Raw genomic sequence first — 6,900 nt, 5'->3', positions numbered from 1 at the left:
ATGTTGGATCAGGCCAATGGCCCATCCAGTCCAACACTCTGTGTCACACAGTGGCCATAAGAACATAAGAGAAGCCATGTTGGGTCAGGCCAATGGCCCATCCAGTCCAACACTCTGTGTCACGTAAGAACATAAGAGAAGCCATGTTGGGTCAGGCCAATGGCCCATCCAGTCCAACACTCTGTGTCACACAGTGGCCATAAGAACATAAGAGAAGCCATGTTGGGTCAGGCCAATGGCCCATCCAGTCCAACACTCTGTGTCACACAGTGGCCATAAGAACATGAGAAGCCATGTTGGATCAGGCCAATGGCCCCATCCAGTCCAACACTCTGTGTCACACAGTGGCCATAAGAACATGAGAAGCCATGTTGGATCAGGCCAATGGCCCCATCCAGTCCAACACTCTGTGTCACACAGTGGCCATAAGAACATAAGAGAAGCCATGTTGGGTCAGGCCAATGGCCCATCCAGTCCAACACTCTGTGTCACACAGTGGCCATAAGAACATAAGAGAAGCCATGTTGGGTCAGGCCAATGGCCCATCCAGTCCAACACTCTGTGTCACACAGTGGCCATAAGAACATAAGAGAAGCCATGTTGGGTCAGGCCAATGGCCCATCCAGTCCAACACTCTGTGTCACACAGTGGCCATAAGAACATGAGAAGCCATGTTGGATCAGGCCAATGGCCCATCCAGTCCAACACTCTGTGTCACACAGTGGCCATAAGAACATAAGAGAAGCCATGTTGGGTCAGGCCAATGGCCCCATCCAGTCCAACACTCTGTGTCACACAGTGGCCATAAGAACATGAGAAGCCATGTTGGATCAGGCCAATGGCCCCATCCAGTCCAACACTCTGTGTCACACAGTGGCCATAAGAACATAAGAGAAGCCATGTTGGGTCAGGCCAATGGCCCATCCAGTCCAACACTCTGTGTCACACAGTGGCCATAAGAACATAAGAGAAGCCATGTTGGGTCAGGCCAATGGCCCATCCAGTCCAACACTCTGTGTCACACAGTGGCCATAAGAACATGAGAAGCCATGTTGGATCAGGCCAATGGCCCCATCCAGTCCAACACTCTGTGTCACACAGTGGCCATAAGAACATAAGAGAAGCCATGTTGGGTCAGGCCAATAGCCCATCCAGTCCAACACTCTGTGTCACACAGTGGCCATAAGAACATGAGAAGCCATGTTGGATCAGGCCAATGGCCCCATCCAGTCCAACACTCTGTGTCACACAGTGGCCATAAGAACATAAGAGAAGCCATGTTGGGTCAGGCCAATGGCCCATCCAGTCCAACACCCTAACCAGTTTCGCACTGGACCTTTAATCCTGGTTTAGCCTGTCCCCAAATTCATATTCTACACTAGAATCACAAAATCATAGAGTCAATGGAGTTGGTTTCTCTGATTCTAGCATAGAATGTCAGTTTGGAGACTGGGTTAAACCAGGATTAAAGGTCTAGTGCGAAATTGGTCTCTGTGTCACACAGCGGCCAAAAAATCCAGAGGCCATCAATGGGGCCAGGACACTAGAAGCCCTCCCACTGCTGCCCCCCCAAGCACCAAGACTGCAGAGCATCACTGCCCCAGACAGAGAGTTCCATCAATACGCTTTGGCCAGGCTGTCGGGCACCCTAGGCAAAGCAACCCCCCCCCGCCGCCGCACTGATAAAGTCACTGAGTCACATGGGGGGGGTGCCCAATTTGGTGCCCCCAGAAATCCAGCGCCCTAGGCAACCGCCTAGTTTGCCTAGTGGCAAGAGCCACTGATGGACCTCTGTTTCGTTTCCTCCTGAGCCAAACTGCAGCGTCAGCGCCAGAAGGCGGCGTGTTGGGGGTTGGGGTGTGTGTGTGGGGGGGGGTGGTTCTGCCCTCCCATTGTCTGGGGCGCGGCAGGCTTAGGGTTAAGCCGGGGTTGTCTGCCGCTGGGGAGGGGAGGGGGGAAGGGAGAGCATGCCATCCTTTGGCTCCTCCCCCCAGGCTGGGTGAGCTCAGGCAGGACGGCTGGGGTAGCCGCAGCTGGGCACGGCAAGGAAGGAAGGGCAGGGCAGGGCGGAACCCGAGCGAGCCCTGCGGCAGAAGCAAGGGAAGAGGCAGGTGAGAGGCCGGGCATGGCCAGGGGCGGGCATGGATGCCGGTGTGGGGGGGTGCCGATGGATCCGATGCGGGGGACGGGGAGGAGGGTCTCCCATTCACAGACCGTGTCCCAGGCAGCCCACCCCCCAACCCTTTTGCCAGCCCCCTTTCTAGGGGGGCGCCTCCCTCCCCATCCTGGCTGGCGCTGATGCCACCTGGGTTCGGCTAGCTGGACGGAGCTGCGCGCCCTCCCTTCTGCGTAGCCGCAGAGGCCCCACCCGTCTGGCATGCCAGTCTCCCGGGCCCCACGCTGGAACAAGCATTCCCGCCTGCCACCCCCCAGCCTCGTAAGGGAGGGCAGCAGAGCTGGCAAGGGCACCCGCAGAACGCTTTCCCTCGCCCTCCCCTTTGCGCACTGCCCCCCAAGATCACCCCATGGGGATGACCCCTGTCTGCACTTGTTGTCACACGGCGCAGTGGCGGAGTGGGTCTAAAAAATACTGGTTGCCAGGGGATAAAGAACTTCTGTTATGTTGGCACTTCTGTTATATTTTCAAGGTACTGAAAGGTCATTGACACGCAGAACATGTTGTTTAAAGGGGCCCCCTTGCCATCGGGCAAGCTGATGCACCGGCCAGTCCACCGCTGCACACAGGTGCCCACTTCCCTCCCCCCCAACCCGTCGCCCCAGAGTTCCCGCAGCAGTCTGCTGGCTGGCGCCAGTTGCAAGCAACCAACCCCCCCCCTCCCACACCCCCCTCCCCCACTGCCTCTGCAGTGCTTTGGCTGGTCGCCTGCAAAATGGCTGGGCGGGGAGGCGATAAGGGACGGAGGAAGGGGCTGCAAGTCCCCTGTTGGGGCGTGACGATGCACGCCAGCTTGTGGCACTCGTCTTTCTGAAAAAGCAACAGGAGCGTCGAGTGTGTCTCTTGCCCTCCCCGTAGAGCAGGGCCACATAGGATAAACATCAGATGTTTGAGAGCCCCAAGACCTGAACGTCAGATGTTTGAGAGCCTCAAGAGCGGGAAGGCGGGAGGGATGGCAACTAGATGGGGGAGGGAGAGGTGGAAAGAAAACGACTTTAAATGCATCCTCCAAGCTGCCGTCTGGCTTGGCTTGGAGAAATGATTTAAAGGGAGAAATGCCTTCTCCGAGCTGGCTGGCGGGGCGATGGGGGCTTTGGGAGCTGCACGATATCTGTGAAAGCGACACAGCTTGGCCACCTCTGCCATAGAACTTGTGGTTAAAGTACTGGACTTGGGAGACTTGGGTTCCAATTTGGAAAATATGCTGACTACCTAAGCTGAGCCTACCTCATAAGGCTGTTGTACCATAAAGATGCCCCATGTTAGGGTTGTACATGAAAATTATATAAGCTGCCTTAAGATCTGCCCAATCAGGAGGTGGGATGTAAAATAAAGATGATGATGATAATTACTATCTGGCAGGAACAATATACTGTGAAATGTATTGCCAGGGTCTGTCTGAGTAATAGGCAAGGCTTTTTGAAAGTTCACAGCATGTTGGGAATACCGGCTTCGCTTTTGCGATGCTGCAGTTGTAAAAACAGCCTTGTAAGGCGGTCGCCGTTATTATATCTTCCCATAATGCAAAGGGAGGAAACAGTTGCCACCAGCAAAATTCAAACCAGCTGTTTCCTGATCTGTAATTCAGTCTGTTAGCTGATCTGACCCATTGGGACCCCCCTTGGAGACCGTTTTCAATCTAGGCTTAACAGCCAGGTCTTGAGCATGTACAAAGTGCATTCCCCCTTAGCTCCAAGCAAGTACAGAGAGGCCTTCTGCCTCTGAGATTCAGCAGACGAGCCTCCAAAGCAGAGAAAACACCTTTGAGCCCCTAAAAAACAAAATCATACCCCAGGGTAGTCTTGTGTGGACAATAACCATGTCAACTCTTCTAGGCTAGCTAATTTTTGCCCATTACCCAGAAATCCTTTGCCTACCCCATGTTTCAGAACGTCAGCATTAACCTTTAAGGGTTCAGTCAGGAAAGGAAAGGGCAGTCTCTTTGCTTAATGCCCTGACCCAGTCTATTTGCATCAAACAAAATATATATGCGGAATTCTTTGTTTCTCTTCTCTTTTCCCCATGTTATGTAGCAAAATCTTATGATTCCTTCATCCTTCCCCCTTTTGACACCGTTATGTAGCCCTCCCCGCAAAAAGATCCTTTTATTCCCCCCTCCCTTCTCTTCCTTGATCAAATATTGTCAGCTTTTGACATTAGCTTGACATTCACTTGAAGTCTTTGGGGAAAATCAGGCTGCATGTATGTAATGGGATTTACAGTAAAATGATCCATTCTCCCAATTTCCCAGTGGGGAAAGGGAGGGCACCAACCCCCTTACCTTCAAAACAAATTGTGTTGGGGTGGAAACCCCTTTGCTTTACTCCCGTGCACTGTTGAACTGACCTGCCCTCCTAGACACCTACAGGAAAAAAAAGATTGTCTTCTATTTGCTCACCCCCACTGCTATTGTGCCTGTGATTCCTGAAATTATATTTCTGAAAGGCAATTTTAATTTAGTTGATTAGATTTATATCCTGCCCTCCACACTGAAACAGGCTCGGGGCGGCTGAACGATCCGCCCTCCGTGTTCCGGTCTTGCGAGACGGAGCCACAATTGACCAGCCCGTGTCCCCCTAACCCATTTTAACCGATCCCCCGAGAGTCCCTCTGGCCATGTGCAGAGTGTCTCCCCTTCATATCAGTGTCTCCCCTTTATATCAACACCCTGAGGCGTAAAAAGGTGGGTTTTGAGAGAAGAGAGGTTCTTCGCAGTGTTCCCTCTTCGCTGAGTCAGTGTGAGCTAACACACAGTTTTGTAGCCTCTGGCTCACACGTTTTTGTCTTAGCTCAGGAAAAATGACCCCAGATCAAACCGATTTGTGAAGTCGCTCACAACTTTAATGCCAGTGGCTCACAAAGTAGATTTTTTTTTTCCCTGAAGACTCCATAGCTTAAGGGAGCATTGGTTCTTAGATATGTTGGGGGGGGGGGGAACACCTTCCTTTTCAAAATGAAGAAAGAAGTAGGGGGCCTTGCCTGACCTTCAGTTAGCACGTTGCTTGTGTGCTTTCAGGTGTTGGGTGAAGGGTCTTTCCCTGCCAGTCTTCCAACGTCACTGGCAAACTAGATCCACCCAGGCCTGCAGCTGGTTCTGTTTTCTTCTTTTGCCTTCTACGTAAACAGGCCTGCTGTGTCCTTAAAGGACTGCAGTTTTTTGAGGGGGATGTTATATGTCGGAGGGCCAGGGATAAGGGTGGTGGGAGATGGGAAGGGGGGCAATCTCCCTTGACAGTCCCCGTTGTCATGAGAACTTCATTTCTCATCCTGAATTATTGATTGCCGGAGAGGGGGAGGAGGCGGAAGGCAAAGAACATCTTTCCTGGCTTCTGGGCTCCCGACGTGGACCGGGGCCTCTCAGTCGATCCGGATTGATTTCTCTTTAATGGAGGAAAGGCTTGTTAATGGACAGAATTGCGAAATGGAAGCCTCCACAGTTCAAAGCCAATCTCCCTCTCTGCCAGGAGGCTGAGAAAGAAGGAGAGTCCCTTGGGCCATCCTGGAAAGACTTCCCAAAGATGTCGGCTGCCCGCTATTGGAAACAGGAGGCTGGGCTAGGCAGAGCCAGGGTTACCGTAACATGTGGAATTCACTGCCACAGGAGGTGGTGTCAGCTGCCAGCACAGACAAGAGGGGATTGGAGACACATCCGGAGCAGAGGTCCATCAGTGGCTATTAGCCACAGTGTACTGTTGAAACCCTCTGTCTGGGGCAGTGATGCTCTGTATTCCTGGTGCTTGGGGGGCACAGTGGAAGGGCTTCTAGTGTCCTGGCCCCACTGATGGACCTCCTGATGGCACCTGGTTCTTTTGGCCACTGTGTGACACAGAGTGTTGGACTGGATGGGCAATTAGTCTGATCCAACATGGCTTCTCTCATGTTCTTATGGCCACTGTGTGACACAGAGTGTTGGACTGGATGGGCCATTGGTCTGATCCAACATGGCTATGAAGGAGTGGGGAATCAAACCCAGATAAGAGTCTGCACGCTTGACCACTACACCAAACTGGCTCTCAAAGCAGCCATTTTCTCGAGGGAAGCGGGAGATCAGTTGTAAAAGCAGGAGATCTTCAGGCCCCACCTTGGGACTGGCAACCCTACCTTCAAATGAGGGAAGACAGGCTTGGCAACACAGCAGCAGCCCCACTGCAGGAAGAAGAGGGCAGGGGAGTTTTTCTCTGGTGCACTCTTTTTTCTTTCCCCTTGTTTCTGCCACAAAGGAGAGAAGAGGCTTGGAAGAGAGCAGCCCCAGTGGAGGGAGCTTTTCTCCGCTGCATGTGTGTGCACTCTCATTTTCCTTCCCCTTCACTTCCTCCCAAAGGAGGAAGGGAGGCATGGCAAAGGTAGAGGTCAGGAGAAGGAAGCAAGAGACAGGCCGTTGCTCGGGACAGATACTAGTCCTGCAGGGGCCGGATGTGGCCCACGGGCCTCATCTTTGACACCCCTGTGCTAGACAGGCCCTGGGTCCCCCTCCACTAATCCCAAGTGAGGCTCTTCTTATAAATGGAATGTAGATGGGAAATAGGGTTGCCAATTCCCAGTTGGGGGCAGGGGATCCCCCAGATTGGAGACCCTCCCCCCGCTAGTGAGTCATCAGAAAGCAGGGGGAGGGAAATGTCTGCTGGGCACTCCATTATCCCCTATGGAGACTGATTCCCATAGAGTATAATGGGAAATTGATCTGTGAGTCTCTGGGGGATGGGTGTTTCTTGAGGTAGAGGCAC

The sequence above is a fragment of the Heteronotia binoei genome, chromosome 1 (genome assembly GCF_032191835.1).
Source record: "Heteronotia binoei isolate CCM8104 ecotype False Entrance Well chromosome 1, APGP_CSIRO_Hbin_v1, whole genome shotgun sequence".
Classification (NCBI taxonomy): domain Eukaryota; kingdom Metazoa; phylum Chordata; class Lepidosauria; order Squamata; family Gekkonidae; genus Heteronotia; species Heteronotia binoei.
The sequence above is the reverse complement of the archived record's forward strand: the minus strand, read 5'-3'. Positions refer to the sequence as shown.